General features: G+C 43.6%; 1 protein-coding gene across 1 annotated transcript in view; it reads right to left on the bottom strand.

Moving 5' to 3' along the window:
* Positions 1–9,365, bottom strand: part of LOC126475279 (LIM domain only protein 3-like) — a 343,614-nt gene extending 334,249 nt beyond the window's left edge. Inside the window, exon 1 of the mRNA XM_050103035.1 lies at positions 9,192–9,365. The gene's annotated coding sequence lies outside the window, so the exon portion shown is untranslated. The remainder of the gene's footprint in view (positions 1–9,191) is intronic.
* Between the last annotated feature and the right edge of the window lie 6,302 nt (positions 9,366–15,667).

Raw genomic sequence — 15,667 nt, 5'->3', positions numbered from 1 at the left:
CCTGACTCCAAAGTCCTTTCGTTGTATGCAGTTATCTTTGCACGTTTCACTCGGCAACTGATTACAGGTGACCTGCAGTCACTCACCGTGGCAATCCCTGTCACGTTAGAAACCGATATCATTCACTAGGCGTAACATTCGTCTTCGCCCACTGTAGTTGGGATCTTTCCACTGTCCTGAAGCCGCTACATGGCTGCATGAGGTACACCATTCCTAGTATACATTTTTCACAGTTCGTGTTGGTACACCAACAAATTGGGCCACTTCACCCACAGTGTCGCCGTGGACAAAACCAATCACGAAGCTCCTTTCTACCATTTCGTCACTTCTTCACGGCAATTGCGTTGATGCCACGTAATCGTCTGGTACATACAACACTTCAGTGCCATAATATACGTCAGCAGTCAGTGTCACATGAGCGCCAGCGCTCAGAAGCGACCATTGTGCACTTTGAGGGGTCGACTTATGTGCTTACTACAGTAGCACAACAGTGTTAACGACTTTTCGGGCAACCTCCTGCACATAAGTAGCAGCACGTAGCACACCGAAAGGTTTCAAAGATTAGAACGTTGTCGTGTAGCGCTATAATATACGTTTGGTCGCCGAGACGTCAGCGTGAGTTCACCATAATGCTCCTCAAACCACTGTAGCACGGTTTCGGCTCAGAGACACGGACAATTATACGACTGAAAGATGACATCGCCGTAGGGGAAGCCATCGAGCATGGAGGAAAGCAAGTGGTTCGCCGCTGTCAGTGTGTCTTCGATTACTATCACATGTCCCATTCAAGTACAGGAAAACGTCTCCGATAGCACGATACTGCTCCCACCAGCCTGCGTCCGTGGAGCGCAGCACGACTCTAGCCGCCGTTCACCTCGACGTTTGTGGAGAAGACCATCGACCTAGTGTAGCAAACGTGCGATTCATTCGAAGATCCGACACGTTTCTATTGATCATGCCCACTGCAGTTGTAATTGACGACGTCGTTGGGTCGACATGTGAACACGTATGGAGTGATCTGCTGCGAATCTCAATGTTCAACAATGCACGATGAACGGTGTGCTCTGACAAAGTTGTGCGTGCACCAGCATTGTTCTCTTTCGGCAGAGATGCCACAAATCACCCTCTATCCTACTTTATAGAGCGGATAAGACTCCGAATCCTGCAAAGAGTCGTGGACGTCCAACCATTTAGCGCCTCGTGGTAGTATCACTGTCCTGCCTCTTTCCGTAGATGCTCACGACAGTAGCACGTGAACATTCGACCAGCTTCGCCGTTTCCCAGATGCTCGATCACGGGCTCTGAGTAATGATAATCTGCCATTTGCCAAGTCACTTATCTCAATGGATTTCCCATTTGCAGCCCATATCATCGCTTGGGTGACTCCCCGTGCGTGTCCGCTCCGCTTACGTACTTTAGTTACCACGTCACGTGCTCGCAACGCCACCAGGCGGCATCCAACGATCCAGCGTCGCTGTGGGGAGTGGTCATAATGTCTTGGCTTATCAGTGTATATGCCTGGTGTCTCTCCTGTCGGTCGCCAGGTGCATTTTTTTTCTCTCTGGTGTTTCGACACACTCTAGCAATTGTCTTTCTGCAACGTGTAGCTTGTGTCAGTCCAGTCAAATTCTGCTGATCACGTCATTCACGTGACGGCCAGGGTCGACACAAAATGTCAGTTTCTTTCCCGTAAGACACAGAATTACTTGTAAATCGGAATTTTACATGCCCGTTCGATAGAGCGCTCTCAGATTAGTTAGTGCACCATTCGTTTTAGCTACGTGTATTAACAGGAACAGTAAAACACGAAGAATATGCGACAGTCCAGCAGGAATTCAGTAGCGCAGCATGCTTGGTGGTAGCAGTCAGCACAGACCAGGGCGGTGCTGTCGCTGCTCCTGACGACTCTTAGGAGAAACATCCTAAATATAAATAAGCGATCGTTACGTAACAAATTAATACACAACGTAATACAGGAAGTGAGATCTCATTCCCACAGATCCCTAACAAAATTAGTGTGACACGAAAGCTGCAATAAATGGTAACATCTAGGATGGGACTCATTTCTGGCTGCATGAACTGGTCTATACGGTGCTCAAATTTGAATCGGACGAATGCACATGTATACGGGGTTAACAAGCTAAGGATTCATCTACATCTACATAGATACTCTGGAAGTAACCGTGCGGTGCGTGGCGGAGGGCCCATGTACCACTACTAGCCATTCCCTGCCCTGTTGCACTTGCAAATAGAGCAAGGTATGAGCCCCAATTTCTGGTATCTTATCTTCTGGGTAATGAATGTTGATGGTAGCAGAATCGTCGGCAGTGAGCTTCAAATGCCAGTTCTCTAAATTTTCTCAATAATGTAAGGGATTAGCGTGAAGGATTATTGGAAGGGATTAGCCATTAGTACACTTCACTATCAGTATCATGAACTATAATTAAGTACTCTTATCATATTATGAGGCTGTAGCTCGGTATCAACAGGAGGAGCGTACATTATAAGAATTCGATACGTGCTTTTTCATTAAGCCAGTTGACTTCCGAGAGACAAATATGTTCACGAGACTGATTTTCTACACAGAATGTTTGATTTCAAGCATACGAGCCCACTATGTAGATCATGTTTGATGGAAACAGTCCTGTGCCAGAAAACAGTGTTACCTCTCAGGAGGGCCAATTGGCATTCTGAAACCAGTGGTCCGCGCCGACAAATAAGTTAGGCCCTACTGTGTGACAATGTATTTAGATCGTAGAAAATCGTACCAGACATATGGAATATTAAGGCTCAACATCTCGGCAACGATCAAGTCATTAGGGATGTGGAAAGGCTCAGATTGGACAATGATATCAGCAACGTGCTTTTCAAAGAAATTGTCTTGACACTGACCCTAGGTGATGTACAGGAAACTATGTAAAATCTAAGTATGGTTGGAGAGCATTTATACCCTGTTCCTCTCTAATTCGAGTGTAACCTCGCAACCATTGGTTTCCTACTACAGAAAAAAAAAAAACCAGAGCGCGTGTCGTTCAGGTTCTGTTGTACAGGTGCAGTGAGATCTAGTCGAGACTACCAAAGATGTGGGCTTCTAAAGTGAGTTCCAGAATAAATGAAACAGTCGTTCATACTCGAGTTCCTTATATTCTGGTGTACGGAATGCAACTGGGCGCGCTCAAGTCGGATTACCAGATCACTATCCAGTCAAGGTGGTCACGGGTGGTTGTGCTTTTTAATGTCGGAACAAAGTCCGGACTGGTTAGGAGACAGAGGAGATGGTGCACGTCATGTCTAACTGGAGACTGGATGACCTTCCAATATTGGACTGAATACCCAGTAGCGCACTGCATCCAGGACGTGATTTCTCTGCCACGTTCCCTGTTGGCCGTTCAAGAAATGGCGGATAGTGGCTTGTTGGTCAGCGTATTCTACGAGGAACAAACCTCTGATGATGCAATGATCCAGCCTGGCGCACACGTCACAATGAGTTGCACTAGAACACTGCAGATGAAAATTGAAGTGGAAAAAAATTAAGAAATGACAATAAAAATTCGTCATACATCCTAGGCCTGCTAGACGATCAGCACACTGTTTTCTTGTTACCGTGTCGGGAAATATAGGATTATATGCCACGGTGAATCTTCTTCAGAGCCAGTGGCTTGTCAAAGGTCACTCACTGTGTTTCGATGCGGCGGAGTCGACATTGTTATATAGCGCAGGGCTCTTCTTGTAGCCCTGCTTGTTAGAAGACTGCGAGCTCGCGCCGGAAAACCTAACGACAAGAGGAGGGCGCGCCCACTGGCGTGCGTTATTACAGGGTTATTAGCGCAGCAGCCCCCGGGCTTTATTAAGGCGCGCCGGAACACCAGACACACACGCCAGCCAGCAGCTAGCGATCCCGCACGCAGGTGCGACATGCGAGACGCCATCCACCACAGCGAGCACCCAGCGCGCTGGCCCACTATTTAATACGGTGAACGCGTCAATCGTCCTCGAAAGAGTCGAATTAAAATTCTCTCGGCTCACGACGTACGTCCTCTGTGGTGTCTCGTCACTAAATAGACTACTGTTCTGCACATGCCTTGCTATTTCCCTCCCTTTAATTATCTCCTCACTAATGATTAAACTGTATGCAAAATGAAACACCGAAAGAAAGTTAGATACTGAGAAAAACAGAAAGTCACATGGTAAAGCCAACAGACGAAGAAAATTGTTGACGGGTTGTAATTAGCCTAGCTCTACTGGTTGAGTGTTGCGCCAAGTGCATTTGCAACTTGACACGGGTACTGCCACATTGGTATGGTGCAGTTAAGAAGCAAAATACAGTCTCCACGCTAGTATAAATGTTAGTTGGATGATTCTCTATTAACACGATCTTTCAAATGGGGAGTAGATGAACATATCGCATTGTGCAACGTCGTGCCTGAGCCTGGAACTCACTGGACTGGATTTTAGTTCAGGCACTGATTTTATGAAAATAAAGAGGGGGCAGATAATGGGGCAACAACAGGGATTTTCTGAAAGAAAATTTCCGTAACCCAAGAATAATTGGCTTCCGGAAGAGGTTTCCAGTTTTCAGAGACTTTTCTGGGTTGGTTGAGTATTCAGAGGACATGTCAATGAATATTGTTTGTTAAAAGCGACTTGGCAGCTAACAGGAGTGTTGCAATTAGTGAGGGCGGGGGGGGGGGGGGGGTGTAAAATCAATGAGAAATGAACAGACTAATAAATCTCTAGCTGCTACGTAAGTGAGATGGAATTCCGACATCATAGAACAACTTTCAGTAGTAGCTTGAGACTCATAGAACCGCTCCTGGGGACAGAAGATGCAATTCTGTCTTTAATTAATGTATAAATTTTTTGATTTCTGCCATTATCAAAGTTAAGTTTGAAATTCAGAAAGTCATCGAGAAATTGCACTTACTTTTTGGATACATATGATACGTGTAATTATTGAAGGCATATTTGTAGTGACGTGGTTCAGGCAAGTGTTACTATTCGTAATTTACATGTATACCATACTACGCTAGCCACCTGAAGGTGTGTGGTGAAAGGCACTTCTCGTACCGCTGAGTCATCCCCATTTCTTGTACCACTCGCGGATGGCGCGTGGGATGGATGTTTGCCTGTAAGCCTAAGTATTAGCCGTAAGTTCTCGAATTTTCGCATCGTGGTCATTTTGCGAGATGTGTGTGGGAGGAAGTAATATGTTGTCCGTCTCTTCCTGATAAGTACTGTCTCGAAATGTCAGTAATAAACGTCTCCTTGACGCGCTATGCCTCTCTTGTAGAGTGTGTGCCACTGGAGATTGTTGAGAATCTCTGTAACACGCCCGCGTCGAGTAAACGATCCCGCGACGGAACGTGCAGCTATACGGTGGATCTTCTCTATCTCTTCCTACCTGGTTACGGTTCCAGACTGATAAATAATAGTCAATAATCAGTCGAACAACTGCCCTGTACACCATTCCATTCTTGAGTGAGTTACATTTCCTTAACAGTTTTCCTACGTATCTCAATCTGGCATCTGCTTTCCTATTATTTATTTTAAGTGGTCATTCCACTTAAAGTCACTTTGTATAGTCAGTCCTAAATATTTTACGGTAAGATACTGTTTCCAGCGGTTTGTCATTATCGGACGTTTTTCCTATCTATGCGCAATATGTTACATTAATTTATAAAACTTGTATGAGACTGTGGACTTAGTAGCTAGAGGGAGACGTAGATGAAACGAACAGGAATGCTGAAGTGAAACTGAGTCGCAGTGTTGCTTCCAGCCCAGTGGTCGTATAAGAGTCTAGCGGAATATAATGAGATAGTAGTCTGCCTCACATCAGGGGGGCCAAAAGTCGTAAGTTGTTAAACTTATCTCATGTGCCGAAGAGAGGTTGATATTTTTTAACAAAATAATTTCAGGTCAGGGAGTGCAGGAAGACGATACCCCCCATTAATGTTTCCTTCGCCGACCATGCTATTTTACTTCGCGAAGCAACAGTCGCGGGTATCTCGTATGGTCTTACATATGGTGGAAACCGGACGTTCTTTGGGGACCTCGGGATACTAAAACGAGAGGGAACATCACAGTATGTCCCTTGTCGGGTAATGAGTAAAGCGTCAGAGCGAGGAAGACATGGACTGGTCGGTACCGACTACTTGCTAAGCACCTTTCCAAGCCCATTGTATCATCGGTGACTGGTTCCCATTAACCTTCAAAATACGCAGTAAGATAAGAGGTGAAATACTAAATCAAGCAAACAGATGACACGAACAAAGTTGGTCCCTTCCCACCAAAATGTGATTTTCCTGGAAGAAGAGGGAACAGTCACAGGACAGGGCGTCATATCGACAAGTGTCACATCCTCGTCGAGAGGGGACTCTTCGGAAGAGGTGGGTCGGAACAAGACGTGATGAGAATAAAAATATAGGCTGATTCATATAACACAGTACACGAGGGCATCTTCCCCAAACCACCCTGTACATACAAAGTAGACTAGCGAAAAGCATATCAGCGAAAACCGCAGCACAGGTTCCGGTGAAGAGTGTATACCTGCGTTAGAAGTAATACCTTTCGAAAACCAGTTCTGTGAAACTATGTAGCGTATTGCTATACACAACAGCCATGGGGAAATCCTCGGTTATACCTAATAATATAACGGGGTTTGGCGTAAATCTACAGATATTTGACAACAAACGATTGAAACCAACTTATAGTTTACAAAAGCTTACCTTCTCTTTCAGTCTGCGGCAATATACCAACTGCAAACATTGTTGAAACATCCGGAAAGTCTTAATAAACAGTGTAGAAATTGATGAAACCTCCTCGGGGTCACAAAAAGAGTACGGTGACAGTAACGATACTCACCTAACAATCAGAGAAGATTTTATCAGTGGAACTTGCCATAAGTGTCTGCGATGTCATAAACTTATAGGCACACTGCCACAATGTATTAATCATAAACTGACGCTTCGAAATGAGAAAGTAATGCATATGGAAAAGGAATAGAAATACAACAGCATAGTTACAAATAACGAAATTCATGAATCTGCTAAATGAAACATAAGTTCTAAATTGCAATATAACCAAAAAGTTGATAAACGATTACAAAGTCAGTATATAGCTGAAAATTTACGAGGCTCTAATTTTTAGGGCAGCGATTGTAAAACTTTATTATTTACAAAAGTTTACCTTCAGTCTTATCATTTCGCAAAAAAGTAACTGCAAAAATATGTGGATGTTGGGTTACGGATTCTGCAATTAAAAACTGTGTTCATTATGTTTGACAAACAGTGAAAACTGTACCTCCTAATAAACATATGAAAAAAAGCACTTATCGCTTTCGGTACAATTTTACAACAATCTTAATATTGTGTGACAGAAACGGGCGTTTCTGCAACGTTTGTGGTTCACTGCCCCTGAAAGTAACCTTTTGTCGTGTGTCTGGCGCGAATCTTAACACTTGCTTATGATCCCTGCAGCTAAGTAATAATCATTGTACTTCATGAACAGAAGTTTTCGTTACTTCTACGTAGAGCCTTAGCATTCAGTGTTATGACAGCAAAAACTAGTAAATAGCTGGGATCTCTTGTTCTTTGACGGTAACAGGCGTATTACAAGTTTTCATACACTTAGGAGAAACAGAAATTCAGAAGGTCCAGGGAAGAAAATGATTTGAAAGGAGACGGAATCTAACAACATAAAACAGACAACAGAAAAGCAGTACCAATAAAAATTAAACATCTAGATCGAAATTAATTCATTTACGGACAGATAACACAGGAAGGCAAAGCAACAAATGACGAGAACGCTATATGATAGCTAAATTTAGAATTGGAATTCTGTGCGGGAGAAGCCTGCCGTGTTGTTAGGAACTCTACAATTTAAAGTAAAGCACGAAACCGTTCGAAACTGAAATGAAAGTTAGGATTCCGACACGGAAAAAATCGAGATGCATTCCATTTGAGATCGGAATGTCTTACTGAAACACGTATCTTCTTCGAATTTCAGCTTCAATGCTGCAGCACATTGACACTAAAATGTCTGTTAGTAAACAGAGAAACAAGAGCAACGCTATCTAGTGCAGTTTGTTAAGCTATCGAAAGGAGTAAAGCAAGCAGACCATCATCAAAAATCATGCAGCTCGTATTTGCGAACTTACACGAATCACCCAAAGCCCTTGGCAAAGTAAAGAAACGCTTGTAGTATGAAACAGCAGATGGAATTCCGAACCCCTACAGTAGCGATCTGTTACGGTTTAATAATATGTTGCTTGCGATAATAGTATGAGACAGGCCGCTGGCTTCCACGCTTACTGTTGGAAATGGCGAGTCGTGCGACAAACGTCTTGTCTACTGACTTGAGTGTCTACGTCGTTCGGTGAAAATTACTGTGAGATCCACAAAAATAGTCACCTTCCTCGTTCGCCAGGCAAAACAGCTGTTACGTGCCGTGCACATCTGCTGTTTCTCTAAGCAACCTAACTAGCTGCTACGTCAGTTGTACACCGTCTTGGGGAAACCCCCAGTGATCCCAAAGTGTCACAACACATTTATTAATTTATTGTGCTGCCTTCACCACTTTTTAACACGGAAGTGCGACAGATGTCTTATGGAACATAGAGTGGGTGGTAATATTAGAGCATTTCCTTACTGATTTAGACTAAATTACACCTTCCTATTACACCTATCGTGTAATGATGGCTTAAGTGCTAAAAACTACGTTAACGGGAATACACTACTTGACCTGTTCTCAAAATAATAAAGCATATGTTTAAGAACAATTTATGTATATAAATTGGGACAATATTTATCACTTCGTACATAGAAAAAAAAATCAGCAACTGACCACGCTGATTAGGCCATGATTTACGCCCACTGACAATGTCTATTTTTGCTTTCTGTCATGCTTATTAAAACATTGTTTGGAACCATTTTACCGTTTATTTATGAACAGCAGAGAGATGCTCATTAAGCGCTTGGTTAAAGCTATTATACACGATCGTCTGATGGCAGTTGCCGATCAACATTACAAAAACGTAAAGGACAACTAAGGCGGCTTTCAAAGGCTGGTTTACTCCCACACATTTTCGTATTACTTTCTACATTTTCGTTGGTGAAAAGGCCAATAATACAGAGACATAGGCCTGGATTTAAATAATAAACGAAAATGCGCGGAGAGACGCATTCGTCACTGACCTTTGGACGCGGTGTTGTCCCGCGGTGCCTCCGCGCCCGCCGCCACCGCCGCTCGCTCGGCGTCGCTCCTCCTCAGGCAAGGTGGCGCGCGACGCCCACCCGCCTCATTGCCGAGAGGCCCCGTCGTGCGTTGCGCAGGTACCCGGCAGTAGCGCGCGTCCTGGCGCCGCACGCAGCTTCCGCTCCTCTGACAACTTGCCGCGTCGGCTACCGCTCACTGAATGACGGCACGCCGCTCGCGTCTTCTGCGCGACGCGACGTCGCCCGGCGGGCGCATGCGCCCGCTGACGTCACATCCCCACCACCACTCCCGCCGTGCACCCTCGGCGACGGGCGCTGGGGCGCGCAACCCCCGCAGGCAAACACAATTATTACACTCGGCGCTCTCCCGCACGGAGTAGGCCGCCCGAGTCTTGCTTGACTCACTTTTCAAAGTGGTAAAATATTTGCCCAGCTTTATACTTGAATATACTATACAGTAAAAAGGCACCAGTGGCCTCGTCCCCCCCCTCCCCCCCCTCTCTGCCACCCTCCGATACTCTTATGACAGGCCGCTCCGACGTTCATTTCATCTCAGAAGGAAGGTGGCAGTAATCGAATTTGAAATAACCTTTCTGTTTCGAATACTACAGCTCGTAAATATCACAGTCATAAAGAAAAAGCATAGATTTAAATCTTTCCTTACACTTACGATGCATACATAATGTTGCAAAATCCAGCTATGGGCTCTGCACTTCGTTTACACGCTACAGCCATGGTCTAAATCGTCTGCCAGCGTAACTCATTAGATACTGCTTTTGCTTCATCTAATATTTTCTTTCATCGATTTTATTTAACATATCAGTGACCACTATTTATTTATTTCTTAGAAGAAGTTCGTTTCAGACACTGTAATGTTTCCCTGCCTACAAAAAACAGATACTTACCAGAATCTATACTATGTATAAAATACATTATTCAGTTACCAGAGCAGTCACGGAGTTCTGCTCCATCTGAAGGACAAACTTCGTGCACGTAGAAAATCTACATTTAATGTTAATCACAGTTCACACAATTATAACACATCGTTAAGTGGCAAGACAATTTTTACTACCTAACACAATTTTTATGCCAAGACATCTATTGTACTCAGAAAGCCGATGAATTCGGTACCCCAAGGGCCATATTTTGCTTAGAATCATGTTATTTGCATAGTACAGAGAGTAATTTATGGGACTGAGCGAGGTGGCGCAGTGGTTAGCACACTGGACTCGCATTCGGGAGGACGACGGTTCAATCCCGTCTCCAGCCATCCTGATTTAGGTTTTCCGTGATTTCCCTAAATCGTTTCAGGCAAATGCCGGGATGGTTCCTTTGAAAGGGCACAGCCGATTTCCTTCCCAATCCTTCCCTAACCCGAGCTTGCGCTCCGTCTCTAATGACCTCGTTGTCGACGGGACGTTAAACACTAACCACCACCACCAGTAATTTATGTGTGGTGCACATGAACTCGATACTAACAAAATCCGTCTAATTCTCACGTTGATACAAGAGTTTCATTTCTGTACCAGTGGACTAAAGTGTAAACGAGGCTTCCCATCAACTGAGAAGTTCAGTCGATTGTCATATGGCATGATTGTCTGGAATACTCTCAGCTGGGATATTCAGCCACACTGTTCAAGTCTTTCAATTAGAATTCCTTGAGAAGATTAGAGAACTGGTGGAATTACCACCACAAAAGTGGTTAGAGAATTGGAAGCTCATCAAGTAGGTTCTGGACAGGGTCCGTGAAGCTAGAAGAAAGAGGAATGACAGAGCAGACAAGAAGGCACGAGTGAGGGAGTATTATGTAGGAAAGGAAGTACTGGTCAAGTCTTCCTTTCTGCCCAATAAACGGAAGATAATCTGTCACAAGTTCTTTCCAGTATAATGGCCATTACATATATGCAGAATTGTGCACGCTAATACATATGCATTAGAAACCATGATGTCCAAAATATCAGTCGACAGGCATCATAACTGCGACATCAAACCCTGTACTGAATGAGTAAGTTAGATAGTAATAGCACAGCACACCACATTGTGCCGGGTGACAATTGTTGAACTATATGAAAAAAAACGTAAATTAGTTACAATCGACGGCGTTCACACACTTTATTCAACATGTAATCACTGCTCATATTCAGATTTAGGTTATTACATGTTTAACATGCCTGCCATCCTTGGCGATGATATGGCGCAGACGAATAGCGAAATTCTGCATGACCCGCTGAAGTGTCGATGCTGCCGCTGACCTTCTGAATGCCTGTTTTCATCTCAGCATGGTTCTTGCGTTATTGCTGTTCACCTTGTACTTAATATAGCCCCACAAAAAGGAGTCGCATGTGTTCAGATCCGGAGAATACGGCGGCCAGTCGAGGCCCATGCCAGTGGACTCTGGCTATCCCAGAGCCGGAATGCAGTCCCAGAAATGCCCCTACAGGACATTAAAAACCCTCCTGCTTCAATGGGGTCCAGCTCGTCTTGCATGAACCACATATTGTCGAATCAGGGTCACTTGGATAATGGGATGAAGCCATCTTCAAAACCTCCACTTACCGTTTGGTAGTCACCGTGCCATCAAGGAATATCACATTGATTATTCCGTGACTGGAGATTGCACACCATATAGTCACCCATTGAGGGTGAAGAGTCTTCTCGATCGCGAAATGCGGATTCTCAGTCCCCCCCAAAAGCTCCAGTTATACTTACTGACGGAACCGTCCAAATAAAAGTGGGCTTTCTCACTAAACGAAACAATATTCATATCAAAGTCCTGTTCGTCAATTCTGTGGACAATAGTGTTGGTAAAACATAATCGCTGTTCCATGGTCCTGGGGTTTAATGCCTGATGGGTTTGAATTTTGTATGGAAAGAGATGCAGGTCCTCAACAACAATTTGTCACAGTGTCTCCTGATTGATTCCCACCTGTTGTGCAGATCCGTTGATCGATTTTATGGGGCTGGTTTGCAGCAGCGCGTCTCTTTTCCATGTTTTCAGGTGTTTTCACTCTTTTTGGACGACCAACATTGCCAGGACTGTCATCACGAACAGTACCCGTTCTCTCTAACTTACAAATGACATTCTTGATTTTTAGCAAACTTGGACCGGTTATCTTCAGCTTGAACTCGGTAACAAACTTTCTTTGAGCCGCAGCTGGGCTGTTACTGCTCGCATATACGCTCAGGTATGCTGTACCATGACATTTTACGTGCAAATGGCCGACAACAACAAGATGCGTGCGCATGTGCATAATAATTCCCATCATGCCCCGCGGCCAATCGTGCAGTTTGAACGTCCTGACGCAAACCGTTCAGAAGTTACGACTATGTTATTTCATATAATTCAATAATTGTCACCCTGTAAGATCAGTGCACATTATGCAAGAAGAAGAATTGTTTACAAGATATCAATAACGTGCATGAAAAAAGAAAAGTGGACGATACGGTGCATGGGAGAAGTAGCGGCAAATATCTCTCACACACACACGCGCATGCACGCACGCACGCACGCACACACACACTCTCTCTCTCACACACACACAGTAGGCGTTGCAGGAGTGTCCAGTCAAGTAATATGTGATACATCTGAAGCTAACGCTGTAATTTGCTGTTGTGGGAGATGAAATACGGTACTATTCCTTGTCGTGATGTACTCGTTTTTCAGCGGTCATTAAAGTTATGTATTTATCAATTAGTTTTGTGAGATTTGATTTGCGATTTCTTCTGTTCGTTACTCCAACGATGCAGAGCCATGTCATAGATGATGATCTGTTGATTCTTGTCCTCGGCAGTGATGTGAGTGGACGTATTTGCAGCCGAGCGCTATACTTGTTTGACGCCAGGGAACATCACAAGGTAATCTATGTTCAAAATGAACAATATTTTTTTTACTCTTATAGGAGAATGTGGCGTGGTATTGGAGTGGCAAACAAGGTCATTTGTCAATTGCATTGTAACAGAGACAATTGACTACGAAGACGCTTTTTGGAGTCTTAACTACTAGAATGATAACCTATCAGCAGCTATTCTACAGCCAGAATCAGGATTTGATAATGCATAATGTATGCTGTTCTTGATTCATATTATTTGTTAATAGCAGTCAAGATAATGGAGTTTCTATGCATTGTAGCCGACCAAAGAGGAAGCGATCCAGTGTATAACAATTAGCCATGAGTTCCAAACAGTAAAGGAAGACGAAAATAAAATTAGGGATATGATGGTATGAACAAAAGTTAATAATCGCGTCTATTCATGGCTTTGCTAACTACTCAATTAACATCTAGTTGTACGTATAAAACAAGAGAGATAGATGTGAGATTTTTTCAGAGGAAATATGAGAGCTCCATGAAGGAGAGAGGCTCAGTAGCAGGGTTGACGAATGTACATTGCTACTGAGATCTCGAGTAAAAATTCTTATGATGTCGTATTAGTACTTGCATGTTAAGATATGAAGGTGTATTTGCATCTTAGGATTAACTATGATTATTTGCATTTTAGAATTATGGTAAGATCTTATGGGACCAAACTGCTGAGGTCATCGGTCCGTAAGCTTATGCACTACTTAATCTAACTTAAACTAACTTACACTAAGGACAACATACACACACACACACCCATGCCCGATGGATGACTCGAACCTCCGACGGAGGGAGTCGCGCGAACCGTGACTAGACGCCAAGACCGCGCGGCTACACCGCGCGGCTGCACAAGAGACTTAATGATAAATTTAGCTGCCATCAGCAGCACAGTGAGCAGAGTGCAATAATATTAAAACACAGTGAGACACAAAAAATGTGTAAAGTTTTAAAACAGGTTAATATTTCCAATTCATTTTATTTAGAAAGACATTTTTGCGGAAGTCAGTTTCATTTGCGAATTTTGCTGAACAAATCTTGGCTACATGTGGTCACTTTAATACTAAATTTCCTTATTGAAGGTCTTAGACTGACTGAGGAAAAGCTTACTGTATACATTACACATTTCTTAGACACAATTAAGAATGACGAATACTCAGATGATCTTGCAGTATGGACGCTGAAGGAGTCAGTGTAAATGCCAGTGTAAATGACCTGATCAATGCATCGAGATTTCCTGCTAATTAGTTAGCTGGATCATCAGTCCTCATTTTTAAGATGGTAAAATATTGAAGGATGTGCCTTCTGCACACATTCCAGTACTAAAAAAAAAATAAGGTTAGGCTGGTATCTTTGAGCTTCATTTTGATCTAGTAAATGTACTAAGGATAGCAACGTTTCTTGAAATGTGATAATCTGGACTGCCCTTCAGGCAGGCCAGAGGTGGAATAATCTATTTCAATTATTGGGGACAATTTTACTTGTGGATGCTTCACCACCTAAGTTAAGAGGGTCACCCTCTACGCATAATTTTAAGTAGAATATTGGGAATTATGAAACACGGCAAGCATTTTGCAAGCCAGTTTCATCTAAAACTAGAATATATTTATCTTTAGGAGTCTGACATGAGAGAAAATCAGAACGAAAATGTTACTGATATTATAACTTACTGATATTATAACCTCTGTGACTGGCAGTAGGGTGCCTCTTGCAATTTTCATGTCTCCCTTTATTAATTCGGTGACGGTTTTTACTGGATGATGCATGTTTTCCGGGAGCTTGCTTATTTGCAGTGCATTAGGCTTGAAACAGAGCAACAGGAAGCACTTTGGCCAAGCAGGTCAGTGACCAGTGGATGGGCCTGTGGCCTGGTTTGTGTAAGATTCTTGGAAGTGAGGTCAACTCAGAACCCACAGGTAGTGGCAAGAATTGTCCTCCCACATGACTGCTAGTGGCTTACGTCCAGCCTGAGGGTAACATGGTGCTGTGTGGGGGAGTTGGAGGTGTTTTCCCATGTTACGTGACTTCTTTTGAAGATACGCATCTGCCAGTTGTAGAAAGCGAGGGTCACGGGAAACAAGTTCTAGCCTCAAAATAGTCTTCTCTAAATTTCTCGTGTCCATTTGCAAGACTATAGACAATGGTGGGAGAACATCCAGTTGTCGTAAAGATGTGTGATATCAGATCGGAGCCCCGAAACAACTGCTTTTGGGTAGTAGTGGAGAGTTTCATGTTGCCATTGATGGCTGAAAAAGAAGTGCTGTTTATATGGGACTCTCTTTGGGAGTGAATCCTCGTGATTGGACCAAAGTGGTTCGTAATTTGGGGTTGCAGCGCCGTAGAGGCTGCCACGTCCTCCGAGTCCCACAAAGATGCTGACAAATTCGTCCACGCGAAGGGACCATCACATCTGTAGCACGCAATTCAGCGCTATACTCATGCTCATAATTAGTAGCACTTCCAGAATAGTTCAATTTGATTTCACACATATGAAATTCAGGAAGATCGCCTGTCTCAACTTCTGCGTTTTAGTCACCACCTTCCAGTCGCTGCTCCGATTGAGATTTACAAGATTAATTAGCTGTCAGTTATCGTTCAACT

Source organism: Schistocerca serialis, chromosome 4, assembly GCF_023864345.2.
Source record: "Schistocerca serialis cubense isolate TAMUIC-IGC-003099 chromosome 4, iqSchSeri2.2, whole genome shotgun sequence".
In the NCBI taxonomy this organism is placed as follows: Eukaryota; Metazoa; Arthropoda; class Insecta; order Orthoptera; family Acrididae; genus Schistocerca; species Schistocerca serialis.
This window is presented reverse-complemented; position numbering and strand designations above follow the sequence as displayed.